This window comes from Lathamus discolor, chromosome 2, assembly GCF_037157495.1.
Source record: "Lathamus discolor isolate bLatDis1 chromosome 2, bLatDis1.hap1, whole genome shotgun sequence".
Classification (NCBI taxonomy): Eukaryota; Metazoa; Chordata; class Aves; order Psittaciformes; family Psittacidae; genus Lathamus; species Lathamus discolor.
Genome location: NC_088885.1, coordinates 130,977,224 through 131,001,071, shown reverse-complemented (window position 1 = coordinate 131,001,071; position 23,848 = coordinate 130,977,224). Strand labels below are relative to the sequence as shown.

The following is a 23,848-nucleotide window of genomic DNA, read 5'->3' as shown; positions in this document are numbered from 1 at the left end:
GGAAATCACCATCTTTACTCACTTTGTTTTTAAGTTCTCAAAAGCTGTTTCTGCTGTTGCGATTGCTGTGGGTGCTGCAGATCTGTACATCACGTTTGCTCATTTCAAAGCATGTTTTTGAGAGCATAGCTCGTGAGGTCTCCATGGGTATGATCAGAACTTAAATAACAAAATAGACAGCTGGGGGTTCATATTTCGTGTTCAAGTTACACAACTATCCCACTGCAGCGGGTATGGAAAAGAATACTGTGGTTAGGAAGCTGGTCTGGGCATGCAGTCTGCAAAGCAAATCTGGTACCTTTGCATGGAGACCAGGGAGATCCAGTCTGCAGTGTGTAGGCTGGTGTTGCTTGCATTCGTTTATTGGTTGCATTCATTTACTGGAGGTCTGATGAGACTTGAGCAGCATCCGATTTATACTGGGTTGCCACTTAAATAATTAACATTCCCCAACGCCCAGATGGTGAATTTTCAAACGCTGCAGTTATTTTTTTATCCCAAGTATCCCTGGGTGGCTGTTACTAATAAGTAATGATATGGTACCAGACTGGATTTGCTTGTATGTAATGCACACAGTTTGCGTCTGAGTTGTGAAACTCTGAGAAGATTTCAAGTCTCTTTCTTAAGCACAGTAATAGCTTTGAATCATTCTGGGGAGCCAGTATTTGCTGCTGCATGCCAAACAAGTGGTACTTACTTACAGTGTATTGATAATACCACAGGTAATAAACTTCCAAGGTAACCACATTGCACTAACTGAAGTGGTGCATGTTCCTAACTTTTCCTAAAGGAAGGATGGTTACTCAGACAAGCTTACTGGTTTAGCTTTTCCTTTGTAGAAACAGAGAGCACACGTCTGGTAATGTACTCAGTTACCACAACTTCTCTGACCAGGCGCCTCCTGAGCTACAGTGCTGGTTGTATGGGTTTGTGTAGATCTGCTGTGAGTTCTTCTCTCAGCCTCTTTTCGTTACCTGTACACAGTGCAGAGATGCTTCAATCCCAGATCTTGACCCCATGAGAAATGCATAAATGTAACTGACATATGGTTCATAGAAACATTGCTTCTTTGTAGTATTTGTCTTTAAAATGAACATAGAAATCCAAGAGGTTGAACAGACACCTTAGAGATAATGTAAAATTAATTTAATACCACTCGTGCTTCTGGAGTCTTACCTTGTGGAAGTCAGAGGACTGTGATAGATGGCTTTAAATCTGTCAAAGATGAAGCGGTTTAGTTTTGAACTCTCATTCTCTGTGAAAGATTCTCGGATCTGGAAATGAAACACCTCTGAAAGGTGAGGGGGTTTTCTCTCTCTTCCCTGTTGACTAGTGCATCATTTTGGAAATTCTGTTTCCAATAAAAATGTATTGATGACTCTGCGTGTGTAAAGGGCTTGGATAACCTGAACTCTTGACTCTTGCTCAGGAAATCAGAAATTGTAAACGCATCGTCCTGCCATGTAATCCTCCATCGGCATTAGACAGTGACACAGGGCCATCTGAGCCCAGCTGTAGGTCCAGCGAATTATCCTTCCAGTTCAAGAAGGTTATGAATCCTACAGGCGGGGGGAGGAGGGGGGAAGGAAGGTTGTTTTATTGGGGTTCCAGGTTCTTTAAAAAATCTGTATATATTTCTCTGATCCTGTTCGTAGTACAGCCCAGTAACAGCAGTTTGGCCTTGGGTGATGCTGGAAAGTGAGGGCAGGATCCTTTCAACCATCTGTGTTGGTATCGGACTTGAACCTGGCAGCGTGGGATTTTTGTCTGTGTAAAAAAACAAACCACCCCTCCATGGGTGGCTTGACAGGTATGGTTTAGAGAGTGACCAAAGGAAGTACGTGCAGATGCAGGTGGGAAGGCAGGTGTGGCCAGTGATAAAGGAAGTGGGTGAATTGAGGCCTTCTTTAGCCAGTCAGACTGCTAAGGGTCTCTCAGTCTCTCTCGTGCCTCCAAGCACTGTACGCACAGACAGGTCTGGGTGTTTCACTAAGGGGTTCCTCCCCGAGGCTAGTATGGCTCTATTACATCAAGGTCTATGATTCTGTGATTCTAAGGGGTGAAAAGCCTTTTCTCTCAGCGTGCTTTCAGTGCACAGGGCACATGGTTTGGCACTTAAAATTTACAGCTTGCCTGTGTTGGAAGTTACTCGGGTATAGCTGCTATGCTTTTGTTTCAAACCTGCCCATTTTGCTAATAACATTCACATGCAAACAGTCCACTGGTGCACCCAGGGGTTGGGGTTTGTATATATTCAGTATAAATAAACCATATAAGCTTCAGCTTGAACCCTCTCCTTTTTACTTGGGTGAGTTTGGGGGGGGTTGAGGTTGGTTGTTTTATTTGAGGGGTTGGGGGGGTGGTGGGTTTTTTAGTTTCCTTTCTTCTGGAAAGCCCCCTCTCCTTGCCTTTAGCATTTCCCTTTCTTTGAGTTGATAAAAGCCTTTTCTGTCTGTGTTGACGCTAATGGGCTCCACCATGTTGGCTAGGACAGAGCCTCAAGACATCTCTTTGCTGCTGTCAGTGGTAGCTTCTGCATGTCTGCGGGTGTTCTTCCCTGAGATGTCAGGTTTTCCCTCTGTTTTCTTTAGATTGCCCTTCCAGATGGCCTGCTCTCCTGCAGAAGTAAGCACCCCCAGGCAAGGGCACTCAGCTGCAGCTCCTCAATCTGAAAGGGTCATAAATACATGAAGTTTGGGCTTTTCATTACACTGAATGAAACAGGAGGAGCTGCCTTGTCAGCATGCTCCCAAGGGGAGGATCTGCACTAAAAGGTCTGCATAACAGCAGGGGAGGCAAAAAAAACCCCTTTGAGAGCAATGTCCCTGGGCTGGATGTTGGTGACTCGGAGTCAGTGATCTCAGGTCATCCGCAGGTCTGACTACAGCTTGCTGTCTCACCTTTACCTCTTCATTTTTCTTCCTCCTTTGCCGTTTGTGTGACTGTGCTGCTAAGCATGGATGCCTGTGGCTGTTGGGAAGGCTGCTGGCTGTGAGCACCAGCAGCTTGCCCCCGCCCAAAATTAACTCACACACTTCATCATGGGCCTCCAGCATGAGGCTGGTGTTTGCAAGGAACATGTTTTGAAGGTGATGTTTCTGGGGAGGTGAGGATCCATGAGATGTCAGCCCTGCTGGCCATCAGTGAGCCAGGAAGGGACATCAGCGAGAGCTGACTGCTGTAACCTGTTACGGGCCAAGCTTTGCTGGTGCTGGAGGACACGTAGGTGGAAGGAAGGAGGTGCAGGAGTCATGCTTCTGCAGGTCTGCCTTCAACAATGTGTGGGAAAGCAAGCAAGCAGAGATTCCTACAATTCTGCTCACTATATGGTGCATTTAACATAACTTGCCCTTTTTGGATGTTATGTAAAGGAATTAAGGAGCTGCCTCTCAACTGGAGTTAATGTTGTTTTATTTAGACCTGTCCTGCAGAAGTGGAGTGATTCAAATATTCCTGTGATGGGTTTGCATCCCTGGGACTACAGTGGTGGGTGTCTGAACTGCGTCGACTGCAAAAATAGGCTTACGCAGCAGGAATGACTAAGGCGATTACGGAGCTGCATGAATGATTAATTTACCCTGCTTTTGTTTCACTTCTGATTCCAGGCCCTCAGCAAAAGGAAAAAAAAAAAAAAAAAAAAGGCAGTTTTGGACGATGTTTTTAAAATAAACCAATATCAGTTGCAATAACAGCTTTACTACATAAATGGGCACCAAAACTACTCCAAGAGGAGCAGAGTAAAAAATCAGTTGCTACCATATCTCTGTAATGTGAATATTTGAAATTTGTAAACAAGTAATCGCCAAATACTTTGCAATCAGAATATCTATTCACATTTTAGGAGGCTGTTTTTCTACAAATAGGATATACAGTGACATAGTGGTAGTGCTTTCTTAATAACCCTCCTTTAAGCTCGGTTTAGAAAGCATTTGTCTTGTTATTAAAATTACTCCACATATTTGAGACAGACTTCAGCTCAACAACTGCCTAACACGCACGTGCTAGACACGTATTGATTTTTTTTGTCTTAGCCCAACATTTCCCCTGAGCATCGTATTATATATTCATAAAGCAGAAATGATGTCTGACAGGCAGTTAGAGGGGTGTAGAGCTGTAGCCCAGAAACAATGTGAAGAGGTTTGCAAGGACCCCAAGAAATCAATGTGCTGATGCTAAAGAGTAGCCTTTAAATTCTGAGCACACATTCTTGCAATCATTCAGTGTGGAAAAGGAAATTTAAATAACAAATAGTTACTATTAAAACTGCAGGCCTAAATTTTCATTCATCTTTATTCCAATTATGCGAGCCAAGGTGGAAGTAGGCACTGAAGGCAGCTAGCCAAGCCCAGACATCTCTCAGTCATAAAGCAGGGCTTGCTGCTCTAGCCCTAATTTGCACTTTTGTATGTAGATTTCTGTTGGAAGTAAGCTATTTTTATCAATAAAGATTTAAAACCCAAATGTTGTTCAGAGAGACAAGATATTTCCTAAAATGTGCATGATTCATAACCACTTACTCTAATTGAGTGTTAGACTGATGTCTGTACAACAGATTAAAATAATAGCTGGTAATCTTAGAATGTGAGTTGAAATATTTTGATAAGCTAATCATTGTGATAGACCTGTTTGGAAAAAAAAGTAGGGAAAAAGAGATTTGTTCTGGTTTTGTTCATTCAGAATTAGATCACAGAATACTCTCAAGCAGTATTTGCTGGTAGATGTTATATTTTATTTCAAAAAATGCTTTCTCTACTGGAAAAAATAAAAAATCACACTCGCAGGTAATCTTAAGAAAAATTTTTATCCGATGTTGTACTTCTCTCAGCAAGATAACTTCAATAATTGAAGTATTATATTTAAAATGAGATAGACATCTGAATATCTGGTAAAATCAAGCCACTACAGAATTTGTTTCTTGTTATTGAAAACCCAGATAATGCCGTTGAAAAAATAGAACATCATCATCTTACTATATAAACACGAGGGAACTGAACTAAATTTGTTCCGGCACTTCTTGACTTTCTAGTACTTTGAACCTGAATGTTCTTTGATATATGGTTGTGAATTTCAACATTTGCTTTGCATATTTTGAGGGGGAGGGGGAAATGTGAGAAAATAATTCATTTCTACTCTGTAAACATGAAGGTTACTGTCTTTCTCTTGGTTAATAAGGTCATGTTATTTACAAATGCAACCAAGGCGCACATTAACCTCATGGAGCTAAGAAGTTAACATATATTCCTTAAGTTGGTCTGCAGAACACCTTGTAGTCGTTTTCCTGAAAGAAATCTTTGACCTCTTCAATCATGAAACATCACAATAAATGCAGCTTTAAATCACTGAGCTGGGGCAGCGTAATCTGTGCCCATCCAGAAAAAGTAAGAGTGCCCGAATCATGCACACACCTTAATTTTTTTTATTTATTTTTTCTCCCAGGAAACAGGGTGGCTTTAAAAAGAAGGGAAAAATGTGATGCCTCCCTGCTGTCTTCTAGGACATCAAATGAACTTTCACATTTGGTGTTGTGACGTATAAAGATGGCATTGGGGAAGCACTACAGTGTTTTTATATGCCTGCCTTTCAGGCGTATAAATCAATGGATTTGAAAATCTTATTTCATTTGACTCGATCTGATTTTGTTTCGCAAAAATAGATGCATCTTGATTTGTTCTTGCAGATACTTTCAAATGCTGCCCTTAACTTGCAAGAATTACCTTGTATTTGCAAGTAGGTTTTAAATAACAAATTTACTGTCTGAATGTTAAGTAGTGATTTTAAATGTCACTTTTCCAAATTGTTAAACTACAGCTGTAGTAATAATTCCTTTAATCTATTTAGATAGCTAGTAGCCAGTCAGTTAATGAGGTTTGCTCATCCAAAGCTCAGCTACAACTCTCTGCCTCTCTGAACTCTGTTTTCTTAATTTAGTTCTGTCATTACTGTTGTCAAGAACACAGCTCTTTGCTTTTGACAGCAGAATAATACCCACCCCCAGATAATGCGCTAAACCATGAATACATGCATTTTCTGCTTCACCAAACTGGAGTGCTCTTCAGGTCACTCAGATGGAGGATTTCTGCACCAGAGCTGGTCATCCAAGATGTCCTTCTAGTCAAAGGAAGGAAGTAGCTGCTTTTAGGACATGGTCCATTTAACATATTCTGAGAGGCTGATTTTATTGTGTGGTAAGTTGCATCTTATAAGGATGCTGTATTCTGAAGAGACTGTAGGTACCTAGTTGTGAGGTGGATTCAGCTTCAGGCTGACACATTCATGTCATGTTACTTCTGCCCAGCTGGGTCCTCATGTGAGTGCCACATCTCCCTTTGAATCAGTGGAGATGTTGTCCCTGTGGCTGGTGGCCAGGCACTGCACTGGACATTGCTCGCTCTGGACAACTGATGAGGCTGAGCACGCACAGTGCTCTTGTCATCAGGATCCTGGGACTCATTGTGCTCTTCCAACCTACAGTTATTCAGGACAGTGATACATTAGAAAGCTAGCACGTTACCTATGGGCTTTACTTTGGGTGTTGATTCTTACAAGCTTTTAAAAGACATAGCGAAGGGTACTAAGCAAAAAAATGAAAGGTAAGCCATATTTGGCTTAATAAATGAAAGGTAAGCCATATTTTTAACAGGCATTTCGTTGTTCCGGTTTACCCGAATACAGTACAGCAAAAAGTTCCCTTAGTTTTGTGATGTTGTTGTGTTCCTAAAATTGCTTTCTTCTGATGCTTTGCTGGAACTTTTAATGGAAAGTGGTTGATTTGGAAGCCACCACTGAAAAGGTTGTGTATGGCAAGAGGCCTGTTGCATTTTCTATTTTTACCTTTTTCCCTAAGGAATAACTTGCCATATGTAACATGTCTTTGGTTATACACCCTGCCTTGCCAAACAACAGATATTTTCAGAGGCTTAGTAAGAGGTTGGCAGGTACTAGCCCATCCCACATGTCAGTTGGACAAAAGGAAGCAATGCTGTTGAGACTGTCAGCTACTGAAAGGCAAATATATTTTAAGGCCAAGGTTTGTTACTGAGCTGAAATGGACCTCAGATGCCTCTGGTCTGTTAACTTTGCAAAATGGCTGAGCTAAGGAAAAATGACAGATAAACTAGCATCTGAAATATTTTCTAACAGAATTAAATAGCAAGTGCATATGTTTATAAAATATTAATTTTATAAATAAGCAGGTGCATCAGTTTATAAAAGACCAAATTAGTTGTGGAACACTGAAGTTTCCAGTTGGTGCATACAGATATTTTACAAGTCATTACAAGATAGTAACTTAACAAAACCCACCAGCTTAGCTAACGATGTCCTGGACTTAAAAAAACAGCTATGAAGGATATTGAATGAGGCATGTTCCTTTCTCCAGAGATGTCTGTGGACTGAAAGGTGTTTAGGAGCCAGCCTTAGAGGGATGCCTTGGTCATGAAGTAATACCACCCTTCAGTCAAGCATGGCCCACATATAGCTTGTGTAGCTTTTACCTTGTTTAAATCTGCTGTAAAAAGAAACTTGTTTTCTTGTGAGCATTTCTGTAATATTCATCATTCTTTCTTAACACAGTGGTAGTACAAAGCAGCCTGATGTCATATTCAAAGTCCTTCAGGCCCATCCATCCACATATGCCTCCAGTTCACCTGTAATATCAGCTTCACCACTGTCCTGCTGTGTATTCAAATCATCTGTGGGCTTTATTCATTGCTACTGCTGAAGTTAAGGATGAGCTGTGGGCAGACATAAACACACTTAACCTCATTTTCTCCTTTTAAATCCCTTCTTCAAATCTCCTCTGCGATAATCCCTGAAAGAAATGAAAGTAGGTTAGCGATAGGTTATGGTCACCGCCTCTTGTGTTGGCTGGTGCTGTCCCTTTGTTTCCTCCTACTTCCTTGTGAGCCATCCATATGCCTGCTGGACTTCTTTTCTTTTTTTAATGTTTCAAGGCAGGATCCATCTCTTTTGTACTCTCTGAGTTTCCAATGTGCCTGTTTCCTGGCCTGAGACTCCGCAACACAAGGAAAATAACTGGTGGCTCAGTGCTTCACAACTTTCAAAAGCTTTTTTCACAGCACCAAACAAGTAAAATGAGTGTTTTTATCATATGACAAAAGTGACAACGGAAGGCTTATGTCCCTAATGAGGAATGTTCTATAAATAGTTCCGTTAATTTTAAAGGTCTGAGCTGAAGCAGAGATATCTTAAGGGCTTGTGGCATTCCTTAGTGTTTTAATAACAGATAGAACCATAGAATAGTTAGGATTGGAAAGGACCTTAAGGTCATCCAGTTTCAACCCCCCTGCCATGGGCAGGGACATCTCACACTAAACCATGTCACCCAAGGCTCTGTCCAACCTGGCCCTGAGCACCGCCAGGGATGAAGCATTCACAGTTTCCCTGAGCAACCCATTCCAGTGCCTCACCACCCTAACAGGAAAGAATTTCTTCCTTATCTCCAATCTAAACTTCCCCTGTTTAAGTTTGAACCCGTTACTCCTTGTCCTGTCGCTACAGTCCCTAATGAAGAGTCCATCCCCAGTATCCCTATAGCCCCTCTTCAGATACTGGAAGGCTGCTATGAGGTCCCCATGCAGCCTTCTCTTCTCCAGGCTGAACAGCCCCAACTTCCTCAGCCTGTCTTCATACAGGAGGTGCTCCAGTCCCCTGATCATCCTCGTGGCCCTCCTCTGGACTTGTTCCAACAGTTCCATGTCCTTTTTATGTTGAGGACACCAGAACTGCACACAATACTCCAGGTGAGGTCTCACGAGAGCAGAGTAGAGGGGCAGGATCACCTCCTTCGACCTGCTGGTCACTCTCCTTTTGATGCAGCCCAGGATACGGTTGGCTTTCTGGGCTGCAAGTGCACACTGAAGCTGGCTCATGTTCATTTTCTCATCAACCAGCACCCCCAAGTCCTTCTCCTCAGGGCTGCTCTGAGTCTCTTCTCTGCCCAACCTGTAGCTGTGCCTGGGATTGCTCCGACCCAGGTGTAGGACCTAGCACTTGTCGTGGTTGAACTTCATAAGGTTGGCATCAGCCCACCTCACAAGCGTGTCAAGGTCCCTCTGGATGGCATCCCTTCCCTCCAGTGTATCAACCGGACCACACAGCTTGGTGTCATCGGCAAACTTGCTGAGGGTGCACTCAATCCCACTGTCCATGTCACCGACAAAGATGTTGAGCAAGACGAGTCCCAACACTGATCCCTGAGGGACACCACTCGTTACTGGTCTCCAGCTGGACATTGGGCTATTGACCACAACTGTTTGTGTGCGGCCATCCAGCCAGTTCTTTATCCACCGAGTGGTCCATCCATCAAGTTGATGTCTTTCTAATTTAGAGACAAGGATGTCGTGTGGGACATTATTGAATGCTTTGCACAAGTCCAGGTAGATGACATCAACTGCTCTACCCCTGTCCATCAGTTCCATAGCTCCATCATAGAAGGCCACCAAATTGGTCAGGCAGGATTTTTTGCCCTTAGTGAAGCCATGCTGGCTGTCACCAAGCACCTTGTGCTTCTTGGATCTCCCAGTGCTTCCATTTGTAGGCATATAGTCAGCACTGCTGCAGATCAGGAGCTTGGGAAATGGGAGGTTTGAGTACAGATGGGACATTAGCTCAGTGTTTTCCCAAGCATCCATAGGAGCTCTTTGCCAGAACCTATGGCACCAGTTTAATTATGGAAGAGCTTGGGTTGGAAGGAACTTTAAAGATCATCTATTTCCAACCTCCCTGCCATGGGCAGGGGCAGCTTTCATGAGACCGGGTTGCTAAAAACCCTGTCCAGTCTGACCTTGAACACTTCAGGAATGGGGCAGCCACAGGTTCTCTGGGCAACCTGTGCCAGTGCTCATCAGGCTGAACAACCCCAGCTCTCTCAGAGTGGCTTGATAGCAGAGGTGGTCCAGTGCCCTGATCATCTTCATAGCTTTGTCTGCACCTGCTACAAAGAGTTCACATCCTTAATGCTGGGGGCCCCAGAGCTGAACATAGTACTGCACAGCTGGGGTCTCATGAGAGCGGAGTAGAGGAGAAGAGTACGTGTGCTTTTTGGTGCAGCTCAGGGTACGGTTGGCTTCCTGTGCTGTGAGCGCACACTGCCAGCTCATGTTCAGTTTCTCGTCAGGCAGCACCCCCAAATCCTTCTCAGGGCTGCTATCAGTCCATTCTCTGTCCAGCCTGTGTTTGTGCTTGGCACTGCCCTGACCTGGGTGCAGGACCTTAGTCATAACACCTCTTCAGGTCTCCTGCCTGTGCTGCAGTGCTCAAAAAATCAGTAATACAGGAGCCTTCCCCTACTGTGTAGACTGTGAGCTTTTCCATGGGGGCATGATGCATGCCTGTGCCACACAGACAGGCAGAGGCAGGACCACAGGCATTAGCAGCTGTGAGGCAGCATGTGTTTTGCCACAGACAGGCGTGTGGCAGAGTCAGAGGCTCCACACACTGCTGCAATGCTTTGCTGAGCCTGGGGGCTGCTCCTATTGGGAGAGCATCAGACTGGGAAGATTTGAGGGGGTTTACACTGGGACAAAGGTTCCTCCACACCTGCAACGTGTGGAGATTTCTTACACCATACTATCAAAATATAAATACTACAAGACATACAAATATCAAAGACTATTTTCAACATAAAATACATTAGTGCTGTTACTATTCAGCTGTTTTCTTAAAATTTAAGTTAAGCTTCAGTAGATTTTATCATTGCAATAAAGGTAGTGTTAATTGGAATAGCACAATTAGTCAACAAACATTTACTGAGCGACAGTAGCCTTCCTGTAGATTGCATATCTCATAAAAACTCTCCAGTGTGCTGTTAAAAGCATTTTCTTCCTTTCATTGAAATATAGGTCCTGCACACAATACATGGCAATGTGGGATAAAGTTTTTGGCTGCTGTTTGGGATAGGAGTATTGTAAATGCCACTGAATCTATTTTTTAATGTCTCTGATGGCAAAGCTGGGCGTTGTACTTTTAATATGCAGGGTTTGATGGTGTTCCCTTCCTGAAATCATACTAAATCTCAATATATGGCTTTTTTTGGTGTGTAGGAACATAATGATTTTAAATGTCACTGTTTGTGACACACTTTTGAGACAAGTAGCATATACCAGGGGGAAATTAAACTTCTTTTCAGTGATATAAATCCTCTTGGTGATGTCTTTAGGTGAGCCATTTCTCTCTATCAGTAAAGCTGGTACTCTTCGAGGTCCAGATACTTGGTGTCTTGTGCACAAAGATTATCTCCATTTTGTGTGCTAGATAAGAGGAATGCTTCCATGACAGGTTGACTCATTTTATGGCGGTGGATTGAGATTGCTGGCATACACTGCCAGAAATCTTAGTGAATAGGAGAAGCCTATAAACATTATTTAAATATTTTCTGTATTTGTGGTATATCTGTCTATATGCACACGCATAATGCATTTCTAATTCATGCTTGAACAAACATAACTACATCACTTTTAATTGTCTGAAAGAGGTTCTAGAGTGAAAGTATAAGATACAATACTTAAGATATAATAACACACTTCTTGCTTGTTGAGAAAGTCTTACAATGGATCTAGAAATGGAAATAATCTAGAACCACAAAATCAGAAGTGTTAGGTCAGGCTTTTGCAAGCTGAATTAAAACCTATTTGAAAGGAAGATCTCTCAGGTGCAGCAAAGTTAGTTTATTTTTGTTACTCCAGAGAGTTTAAACTAGATATTCATGTTCAGGGTTGAAGAGGAGGTCAGTACCTGTGGGACTTCCACTGCAGGCACTTGCCTCAGTGTGGACACTGTCAGCAAAGCTGCCTGTTACGATGGCACTTTTGGTAGTGCAGACACTGGGATACTTTCTGTCATGCATATGGATCCATATGCATCCATATTCAGTTTAAGCAGCCATCAAATCATAGCAGCTTGGCTCAGTAGTGGTTTGGCCCCTCAATTATATTTAGTACTGTGACTAAAACCTATTGTGTTCTCTTCTATTTTATACAACACATAACTTAGCTGCTACTTGGGAATTTAGATTGACTATTGTTAATCAGTTTAATCAGTGAAATATCATCCATGTAGTGCTAATTCTTCTAAAGAAAGAACTGAGCACTATCTGCCTCGGCACCACAAGCAATGGATGTGGGCTTGGGCTTTCAGCCTTACCTCTGCATGTTCTTATGTCTGTATATTAAAATGCTGTATATTGTCTGAAGCCATCAAAACTGTTTTAACTTTATGACCATCCATTAAACAGAGCAAGCTGCAAACATCCCATTGAATATAACCTTTCTTCAGAGATGGACTTCTTTTCAGAGCTAGTGAAGCTGGAGTCTGCAACTTGCTTTGAGGTAACTGAAAAAGAAAATGGGAAGAATCAGTCCTATCAGTATACCATTGCTATGTTTCTATTTAGAGGCCTTTTAAACATGCCTTTGCAAATGATTGCCTTAAAGCTTTCAACATTCTTGCACTGTAAGAAGCTGAGCTTATTCACAGCGTACTCATAGCATATGTTCCTGCAGTCCACATCAGGCAAAAATCCTTCTTGAATTAAATGGGCTTTTTGCCTGACACAGTCTCTCATTCTAACTAAATTAGCAGTAATATTTTTTGCTTTGAGCACATTCCCTAATAATTGTCTTTCACTAATAAATACTTCACTGTATCAGTGCGATAAAAGAGCTTTTAATTCTTTATACCCAGCAACCATCTTTTATTTCAGGACTGGTTCTGTGGGGAGATTGGGGTTTTTTTTGTATTGTGAGAGAGATCACTCCTAAAAGCAAACCTGAGGGTATAATTAGGATGTTGCCTTCTGAAATGACTACTTTACAATATGTGAAATTTGAAGTTCTTCCCCAATGAGCACCTTCTGCACTGGGGATTGGGGTGGCCAGGTCTTGGAGGGCTGTGTTCTTTTTTTAATGCTTTTATCTTCCAGGTATGCATTAATATTGACAAGAGGCTGATTCATGCTAGACTACATTTTCAGTATGGATTTAATTCCACCAGGAATCAGGATAGTGAAACGTGCTGCATGGCAGCTGGCACACCAGCATTTTTAATCAAATAATAGATTCCAGCTGGTGGGGAGTCAACTGGGTTCTGAAGCAGACATGACTTTATGCAGAGCTTCCTTATTTCTTCAATAAAGCACATTACCTTTCCATATTAAGCAAATGTAAATGGAAGAGGGGAAGTGAAGGAAAGCAAATTTGCTAGGTTTGCCAGAAGTAAAACTAATCATTGTAACCTCATGCAGTGAGTTAAACAAGGGAGAATCGGGGGGTCAAACTCTTGAAGTGAGTTAAACAAGGGAGAATAGGGGGGTCTGTGTTCTGAGGGGTAAATTAACTGGAACTCTTCTCACACATCATGAAATGATCTCGGGTTTGCAGGTGTGCTTGTGATTGCAAGGCTCATTTTCTATACTCTGTCCTTGAATGTTGCATGGATTGTTCTTTGGCTACCTACTGCTGTCACCAGGAGTCATCCACACAGTGCTTACCTGGCTTGGTTACAGTGTGGTGGTGTGAACGGTTAACCCCAGCAGCTATGTGGGAGTCTTTCTGGTGTCACTGAACAGAACATCATTTCAGACACACCTTTTTCAGTAATGCCTTTTTTTTCGCTCTCACTAAAACTGTAAAGATTTTGATAGGATCAGATAATGAGGACCTTACTGATATGTACAGCTAAAACAATATATTTGTGCAGCAAAGCTAAATCTAATGGTGTTAGAAAGGTCAGTGCATATTAGAAAATGTCTACAGGTGCTGCCTTTTCAATGATCTTTCTTGTTAGCTTCTATCCCACGATCTAAGCTTGGTACTTAACCAGGACAAGCAACTCATTCATCGCATCTTGTTTAACAGGGCTTAGTTTGTGCTGTTGAAAGAAATAGCAAATGCTACAAACCCCCCAGTACATTGGCTAAGGCTTTTTCTTCTGGTTTTCTCCCTGTCTGGAAGCTGTAAGCAATATATGCTTGCTAGTTGTCTTTCTGTTATTTCACCATTTGGTGTTCTTCACACAACTGAGGTGTAGGTCAGCATCACACCACCAGAATCAGCAGGGTCTTTGTGGGAGCAGGTAGTCTGCTGTCTTGTTTGCAGCTGAGGAGTGTGAACCTTTGTGGAGCTGATAACTCCCATCCTTTAGCTTGGGCTGCAGAGATTTGGTATTTCACACAGCCCGGACGGAAAGTAAATAGAGTACAAAAAGCATATCTGATGTGAGAAGACTGTTTCTGAGCTGAGTGATCCTCATTTCTTCCCAGTCCCCCTGAGGTCGTTTGTTTCAATCAGGAGCTGCTGCACGATAGGCAGATGAAAGGTGTTGGAAGCAATCAGACCTCTTCATGACATCTGCTGAAAGTGTGTTACAAGTGAAGTTTTTTCTTAAAAAAACCCAAAAGCTTTTATTTTTACTTTTATTTGTGTTTTTATTTATTTGTTTATTCAGAACTTCATTCTCAGTAAGAGTCCTGTGGAAGAGTAATAAGGAGTATTTTTATGTAGATGGCTGCGATTAATATAAATCTATCAATCCAAACTAGCAAGAACATATTGATTGCAGTGTTTTTTGCACTACCTTCTGACAAGATGGAAAAGTGGTGAGAGAAAAACAAAGCCAAATTGATCTCATAATTTCAGGAGTTGTCTTGAAAATAAGAATAAATATTCACATAGCTTCGATTTATTGCCTGTATTTTTAATGTGATGTTTCTCTGGTTATTGTCTGTTTCTGGCATTACAGTATACAGTAGAGACCTTTTGTGTTAGTTTCGGTTTTGCCATGTCAGCTGCCTTGTTCCTTATGTAGCTTATTGATATCATAAGTAAGTTTAAAAATGGTTCTGAATGTGGAAAATGCACAGAAAAAGTAGTCTGAAATATAGCCAGTACTGATAGGAGTTTGAAGGAGATTCTTAGGTAAGTTTTTGTATTGAGTATCATGAAAAATTCATATTAATCTTCTGTTGTGCATTGGTAATTCAGGAGGTGCGCTGGAAGCCTGGTTGCTTGTGTCTGTGGTCAAACCTGATTTATTTTGATGCAAAATGCTGGATTTGAAGCTTACTTTTTTCATACAGAAACAATACTGGGCCTTTTTGAAACGTTAATGAAACAACATGGAGAAAAAAATCATCCCAGAGCAGCCAAGTGTGTTTTGGCCAGGCACTTCCCTGTACACCAAGAACTCAGCCTCAGGTCTCTCGTCTACCACATCCTGAACAAATGCTGTTTAATGCAGTCAACGGCTTTTGGTCAGTAACTGTTATCTCCTGTTTTCTCCTGCTCTCTTTATTCATCTGGAAATCTTAATCCACATCTGGGAAGTACTTCTAATATCCGCTTCCTTGGGAAGTGATGTATTGCTGCAAAAACATATGCATTGCCTTCAGCTTCAAAACAAATTTGATAAATTTGGAGGCAGTTTTGGTAATTTAAACTAACCTGGGTGAGCAGTGGGTATGTTCACGTTTTCAGAGGGACTTTTATGTTCTCTAAGGTGCATGCTGATGCACGTCCAACAGTTGAGGTTGTGATGACCAGGTTAAAGGTAAGGGTTTGTCTACCACCTTGTTGACTGAATTGGCAGTAGACAGGTTTTCATTTGGGTGTATTGAGTTTCATGTGCAACCTGCAAAGATTTGAACAACAGTTGTTGGGTTTACTGAAGTTGTGTCATATTTGCAGGATTCATTTCAATGAAAACTGATAAATGAAGGGTAAAAGATTGTATATTGGTTCAAGAAAGCAGCTATTTCAAAACTAATTAGTCTATTTATGAAATAATCTAATAAATATTTAATTATTTGCTTGATTCTTATAAACAAATACTTGTGCTTGTAGACGCTAATTACTTAGGCAGAGCTCTTCACTTTGCATGGGCAGAGTTATATTTGTGTTGAAGTGTTTGTTGTGTTCATGCCAAAAAACGACCAAAAACCCTCATTAGGATATGATCCTTCAAATGTGCATGTGCTTAACTTGACTGCTCAAATAATGTTGTTTTGGCAGTGTTGATTTCAATACTTTGATCATGAAATACCTCATGTAAGGAGGAGAATTAGTACAGCAGTGGTGTTGATCTGTATAAATAGTCATTAATGACTACACATTGCACCCTTCCCTAGCGGCAGAAAACCATGTTTCTGCTGAGTTGATGAATTAAACGAAGTTGCTCACCAGAAACATTTACTGTCTTGAGATCCATTTTGCTGCTGCTATCTTAGCCTGAACTCAGACTTTGGAGTGACTCTTCCTGTATTTTTCTGTACGTGGGTTTCTCTGGGCGCTGCTTTCCAGTGTTCAGGCTTTTAATCCTGTTCACAATGTATTACCTGCAATATCTTTGTCTCAGTTACCTGAGCTAGACTAGGGATAGCACAAAGACCTTTATAAAGGTAAACAAGAATATTACTTGAGTGATTTTACAACTAACAGAAGATAATTTGTTTGCCCAGTGGAAGAAGAATGTTTACTATCTAGCAAGGAAGAAGTGGTTTCCCTTCAGGCTTTACTAACTGGAAAAAATTACTGCATCTTAATGCTGACTGGAGGCCCTGAACCTCTCATGTAGATACCAGATGAGGTTTTGGGGGATAGAAGAGTCTTGGGACCTAGCAGGGGATGGGCTAAGCCAAGATTAAGAGAGAAGTATGGGAATAAAAAAGAAAAGCCATGTAAAATTCATGAAGGGTGGGGAAAGGATATCAACAAGAAGATGACAAGGGTGGATTTCTGTGATGGTTGCTCCTGAAGGATGGCTGGCAGACACTCCACCTGACAGCATTTCATATGCATTTCTGCCTGGCCAAGATCTCAGTTATAAATCTAAGAAGGTATTTGAATTTCTTCTGTGCTACTCCTGTGTGGAGTTCTTCCTGTGTTGGTTTCTATGTTTATTTTCTCAAAGGAGAAAAAAATGTGCAGACTCCCCAAATATTCTAAGAAGAAAAGCCAGCCCTTTATTTAAGCTGGCTCTCAATATGCAGAAAGTTGCCTCCAAAAGAAAATGCTAATGTTTGGTTTGGGGCTTTCCTGGGAACACAAATAAACTCCTGTTTATTTTTCATCTTTGGAGATTTTGTAGGTGTTTTTATTTCTTCCTTGTTCTTTGAAGCCTTTTTTGCTACTTATCTAGCATCTCACATAACTTTGATATTTATCTTTGCAATAGAGTAATTTACATGAAGATATGCAGGGGTTTGAGAATGTTTTCTTAACCAGTAGAATAGGAAGTTAAAAATCATCTGTTTTCCATTTGGTATCTGTTTTGCAGTGCATGTTGAAAGAGACATATGCTGCTGCATGTGTGATGAGGCTAATTCTGTCTTTGCCTTAGTGGAGTCATTGACACTGAGCTTCTATTCTGATGAATTAAATGAGGAATTACGAATTTAGGTTCACGGTAGGCTCTCTGGAGATAGCTTTGTTATTTGCTTATTCAAAGCTCTGTGAAACTCACCCAGCCCCAGGTCCACCCCTGCCACTGAGCTCTATTTCTTGAGGGTCATCCAGAGGAAGCTAGGAGTGATTGAAGGCTTCAGGAAGATGCCGTGCTGCTTCGGGTACAGCCTTGCTGTGAAACTAAAATCAGTTTTACCTGTGTCATGGTTTAAACCCAACCACAAACCTCGTTCACTCACTCCCCCCCTTCTTGCCCTCCCCCTGCTCCTGGAGGGACGGAGAGGAGAATCGAAAAGGATGCAACTCCCACGGGTTGAGATAAGAACAGTTTAGTAACTAAGGTATAACACAAATCACTGCTGCTGCCACCAATGCTAATAATGATAAAGGAAATAACCAGAGGAAAGAATACAACACCTCAACACCAGCCGACCAATAACTCGCACCACTCCCCCCAGCCGAGCACCGACCGATCCCTCATCCAACCCTGCAGTCCCTGCCCTTCTGGGTCACTCCCGTTATGTCCTGGGCATGACGTGCTGTGGTATGGAATACCTCTTTGGTCAGTTTGGGTCAGGTGTCCTGTCTCTGCTTCCTCCCAGCCTCCCCTCCTCCCTGGCAGAGCATGAGGCTCAGAAAGTCCTTGGTCAGACCAAAACATTTGAGCAGCAACTGAAAACATCGGCGTTATCAGCTCTGTTCCCAGGCCAAAAATCAAAACATAGCACTGCACTAGCTACTAAGAAGGAGAAAAATGACTGCTACTGCTGAACCCAGGACTACCTGGTGAAGTGACAAAGCCCCATGTAGGTCAGACTATCCCAGTCTTCCCAGAGTTTTGTTTGCTGAGACTACTGATGGCAGTCCCAGTACCTTTGAGCATCAGAGACTCATGGAAATGGAGTACTGTAAAGGTGGATTTGTGAGTGGATAAATTTGTCCTTGACTCCACAGCATTTGCAGATTGTCTAAGTCAGGGATACTGCAGAGGATGGCCTGTGGCCAACCACATGGTCATTTTGACTATGCACATCTGAGCCTCCATGAATGGCATTGAAGGATTTCTTTTTAATGGGCATGTTAAACATGGGACAAATTTAATTTTAGTATTGTCATTTAAAGTAATTTCTGATACAGATGATTTGCTGGCAAATGAGACATTAGGTCCACCATAATTTGGGGCTCATCCAAGTTTCTGCTCCTCTAAATGCAGCTGATCCAAATGATGGTTCAGCTGTCCGTAGTACTTTAATGGAGATGAGTTGTTCTTACTGTGATGATGAATTCAATAGATAAACCCCCTATGCATTAATAACAAAAATGTACCTGCCATCGCCTCCTTAAAAAAAACTGAAACCTCAGTGTGGTTGGCTGTTACTATCATCCACTGCAAGTGGAAACTGTTTTAAACACACAAATACCTCAGATTTCCCCATGGGTATTTTTAGTGCAGTATATAGTGCTGCTATTGAGTATCTGAAAATATCGCAAAAAATATATATATAAGAATATTGAAAAATTGGCAAAGCAATCTAAGTTGGTATCAAAGAAAAGAAAATAAAGCTTAGAATAAAACCCTCTATTATGAGGCATGTCATATTTTATACAGCAGTCACACTGTATAAAATATTCTGTCAAAATTTCCAATTCAGGCAAAATGTCACTGTGCGCTGGTATGTTCATGAGGATACTCATCCCAGCTTTACTAAAGTAAGGGCAGTAAAATTCTTGTAGAACCTAAATGTGTTGTGCATGTATAGTAGAAATGGCTATCATGAGATTTCATTGCTTTTAGGTTCATGATGGCCTTTTTCTTTTTACTTTGATTTTCCCCTTGACTTGTAGTTACTGAAGTCCCTAAAGATAACAGGGGCAGAATGCCTCAAAGTGCTCTTTAATGCTTGACAGTAAGGCTCTGACAGTGTTATACACACATTTTAAGCACTCAAACAATTGAAGGATAGTGCAGTATGCAGTATAGAGGGCTTACTGAAGAGGTACATGGGATTTTGTGGCTTATGATGGACAGTCTTTGATATAACAGTTTCAAAAATTAGATTAGGGTGTATATCATTTAAAATTTTTCCAGTTGTGCTGTAAATTTAATGGCAAGGTTTTGTTGAAATAAGCTCTTGCGGTCTGTGAGGAAGAAAATCAAGCAGCGTGCACCTTATCATTTTTCTGTATCCTTGGTAGGGATGCAATTAAATTCAGTCTGAGAGGTCACAGTGTGGGGTATGCATTAACCTCACACTAACCCTGTATATGATACTGCCACTGAGAATGAGTTAATAAAGGTATCAGTCGGAGCTGTACATTTGTTCTCTTTTTTACAAATCTATCTGTGTTCACACACACTTCTAATTACAGCTTTGTGCATAATATTAGCAGATATCTAGGGTATTTGCAGTGCTGCTAATTAGGCTTTGGGCTAGTGTACAGTGGAATATACAGCAAAGTTCCACAGTTGGTGGCTGAAAACACTTAAACTCATTTGCTGAAGTTGATGTTAATGTAGGGATGTGTCAATGGGACAAAGCTTTGTTTCATTTCCAGACTCTGATTAAATGCAAAAAGTGCATTTAATTCCAAAATGCAGTAGAGTTTCTGAATGCCATTTGCATTATACACATTTGCTCCAGATGAAAGAAATTAAATATCTCATTGAAAATTGGACAAGTACTTTGGTGGTGAAGAGACTCTTGACCTTTTTAACCTTTTAAATTAAGTTACAGGGAGGTGCTTGATTTTAGGTTTGATTTGGAAGGCCTCTTTAAAGAGGAACCACATGTTTCCCGTAACAGCTATTAAAAAAGCCCAGTACACAGAGACACTAAGAACGTCAGTGCAGTTTCAGGAACAAGTTAGAGAAACATATCCAGCACGTCTTTTCCAGAGACTAACAGTGAGAGGTCGTCAAATTTTACTTCTAAAACATTTCTGCTTCTCCCTGGAAAGACATTTATTGTTATATGAGATTTCAGAATTTCTAATGAATACATTGAACAATGGGGCGTGAGAATGAGAAATGCAAAATTCATACATCAAATTATGAGATTGATCCAGGGTAAGTGGATTTGGGCAAACAGCAGCCTGTTAGGGCAATCTTTAGAGTATGTAATATTTTAGAGCAAATTTTGAACAAGATAGTAAAGTCAGGGAAGCAAACAGAGAGTGGGAGTAAATAAAAAGTTGTTAATAAATATTTTGTGCCAAGGGTAGCCGTTTCATCTTCAGTTCTGTTGCTGAACAAAAGCATATAATCCATCTCAATTTTGATAAAGAATTTGAATGTGGCTCCCACATGGAGATTTATCAGTATGGAAAGAAAAGAAGGAGATTTATAGAATGAACTTTAAATAGGTAGAGAATTTAATAAAGACGAGATGGCAACATTAGTCTTGAAACGGGAGTGTTGGGCCAAAGGGAGACTGCTAATTAAGTTCCTCAGAGGAGATGAAACATGTTTAATATCTTCCTATCACTGTCACAAATAAGTAGTAGTACGCTTATGAATCTACAGATGACTCAAAGGTAAGAGTCACTGACATTTCAGAAGAGATTCATAGAATCATGCAAGAAGAATAAGGTTTTCTTCCAAGTTGGTGTAATAGATAGGGCATGAAATGTAATTGTGCCAAGTGCAAGGCTGTGCTTTCAGGGAATAAGCATCTGAATTCAGTCTGTAGCTGGGAACTCGTCAGCTGAAAATCAGTTAAAAATAAATATGGCTAATGAGGTCATCTAGCACCATGATCTTAGATCTGTGGCCTATTGCAGATCTAGGATCCTAGGGCCTATCCTATCTAGGATTAAGCTACCAATATGAAGCTACTGTAATAAGATAAATACATGCTGATAGGATAGGGGGTGAGGTATCTCTAGCAGAGAAAGAAAATATTAACAACATATTTTGAAATGTTGACAGTGCACAGTGAGAATAGTGTGTCCCATTCACATTAAAGAAAGACAGAGCCTTGGGTAACATGGTTTAGTGTGAGGTGTCCCTGCCCATGGCAGGGAGGTTGGAACTTGATGATCTTAAGGTCCTTTCCAACCCAAACTATTCTATGGTTCTATGAGTTCAGCCCAGAGCAGGCTCACAGAAGGGCTCTCAGGATAACCAGGGGGACAACGGCTCATGTGCTGTACCAGAAGGCACTGTAAAAACCTTGTCTTGTTCAGGTAATAAAGCAGATGAGATACCACTGTCTTCAGGAGGGTAAATACACAGGAGGAGAGTAAACACCAGGGGGTGAAAGGAGATAAATTTTGGGTGAAATGATAGAGCAGGCATCAGGAAAGTAAACGGACCATGGGTGAAGTGAGGCGAGACAATAGAAAACGATTCCTGGTTATCTCTGAAGTTTGTGATCAGCCTTTTCCTGCGTGTAGCAGAGGTAGAATATAAAGAGCAGCTTGAGGATGGAGTTTCTTCAGTTGATGAGAGGGACTCAGGAGCTTTCTTGCAGTCCTGTGCTCCTGAATGTATTTAAGGTGTTTCTCTCAAGGAGTGGGTTGTGCACGTGCCTGTCTGTGTGCGGATGTTTTAATTAACTTGCTAGTTGCTTCCATGTGTTTGAAGCATTCCCTTGTGGTGCACGTGTCTGTGCACTGCAGGCAGCATGAACGAAGATGTGTTCTTGTGCATACAGCTGCAGCACGGCAGAAAAAGGGAACACTCAAGAGAGAGCAAACTCTGCATCTCCTGGAGGGACAGTTGTCAGTCACATCCACTCATCTGGGGCCTTTTGCTGTGGTGGGAATGTGCTGAGTTCCTGTTCCTCTTTGGATGGCCAGTGATCACTGCTGATGAGCACAACCTAAATACTGCCCTGCCTGCAGAGAAACAGAAAATCTCTCTACAGCACTTTGATTTCCCTCTTGGAAGACCACTTGTGCTGTGAAGGAAACTTAAGCAGTTTCACAGAATCTTAGGAGAGTTGCGGTGGGAACAGGCCTCTGGAGATCATCTGGTCCAAACCCTTGCTCAAGCAGAGCCACCTAGAACCGGTTGCCCAGGTTTTTTAATATCTCCAAGGATGGAGATTCCACTACCCATGGAAGTTTTTCTGTGGAAGTGGGTTGACATCACACAGACAGGCATTAGATGGGAAGATTCCTGACAGTTGCAAGGAGGTTTGGAGTTGGAGTGAGGTTTAGGTAGCTAAGATGCAGGAGATGAAAGAGAGACGAATCCTGATTGTGTGGTGATTGCCACATCCTGCATTCACATAGTTCCCAAATGCAGAGTGGAGCTCTTAAATTGATTCATTGGTCAGGTTGACTTTCCACGCCAAGTACACTAAGGGTAACTACCAGCTGTGCTGTGCCACGTTCCAGCAGCATGTGCTGCCAAAAGTAGACATATAGGTACCCTTAGCTGCTGTAGTTGTGCCATCTATGCTTTGAGCAAAGCATGGCTTCTCTGATGCTTACATACTGCCACTGGGAGAGGAACTTGGACATGTGAAGAAGGGAGATTCAGCATGAGGGGAGGATGTAGCAGGTGGTTTGCTGGGCTTAAAGGGTCAACCTACAGCCATACAGGCAGGCCTAGGGAACGGCAGCTCTGCACCAGTGACGTGCTTGTGACGCTTCGGCCAGAGCAAGTGCCACTTCTCCGCTCTTGTCACTGCTCATATTCCCTCCTTGCATTGGTCCTCTGAGGTTCGTAGGGCTCTGTGGGTTTCAGGAGAAAGCATGTGTCACGGTTTCTGTTCTCCCTCATCTTGAAAAAGCAGAACTTAAGATTTCATAGGAAATCCAGCCATTTGTTTCGTTAATTCATATGCTAATGCTCGTCTTTCTTTAACTGCCACACAAGGAAAGAGTGGGGATGACAGTTTATTCCACTTAGGGCACATTACACAATGGTTATCAGTAGTGGGGCTGTATTCTGAAACATCTGCATCTTTTTTTTTTTTTCCTAAGATTATTCTCTCCTAGTTTCCGTGCTTACATTGTTTACCCTTGACATGAATTACTATTTCTTCCAAATATATTAAACATATTAATTGCATTTTCATGGCTGAAGCAAGTTTAATATGCATTTTTAGGAAAGTATTGGACAGATTTCACTGATTTTGTTCCAAGAATTTTACTTGCTGATTTACTCTGCTTTGAGAGTGAGATTGTCTTTTGTGTCAGACGGGCAGCTTGGCAAGCCAACAAACGTGAGAATCAAGAGTGACTTGATGCTGCAAACAAGAATGTGCGATTTTCTTTCCTTCCTCTAGTTCTGTTTTGTACCAACAGAAATGGCACATCTCCCACCTTTGTGTGGGTACAGCTTCTGCATTCTGCAGTGAATCCACAGTAGTTTGATCAGGGCTTTCCCCAGGGGGACAGAGGAAGCTGTGTCACTGTCCACCGAACCCACCACTTCTCTAAGAGAAAGCTGTTTCACAGTCCGAAGGAGCAAATGGATG

General features: G+C 41.7%; 1 protein-coding gene across 12 annotated transcripts in view; it reads left to right on the top strand.

Annotated features, from left to right (window-relative positions):
* Positions 1 to 23,848, top strand: part of PAG1 (phosphoprotein membrane anchor with glycosphingolipid microdomains 1) — a 106,230-nt gene that overhangs the window by 26,014 nt on the left and 56,368 nt on the right. For 6 of the 12 annotated variants that reach the window (XM_065668497.1, XM_065668493.1, XM_065668495.1 and 3 more), the window contains one exon: positions 12,254 to 12,347. The exons of 5 other annotated variants lie outside the window; for them this stretch is intronic. The gene's annotated coding sequence lies outside the window, so the exon portion shown is untranslated. Of the gene's footprint in view, positions 1 to 12,253; positions 12,348 to 15,094; positions 15,269 to 23,848 lie in introns of all 12 variants that reach the window. One more of the 12 variants, XM_065668496.1, reaches the window with a different exon arrangement.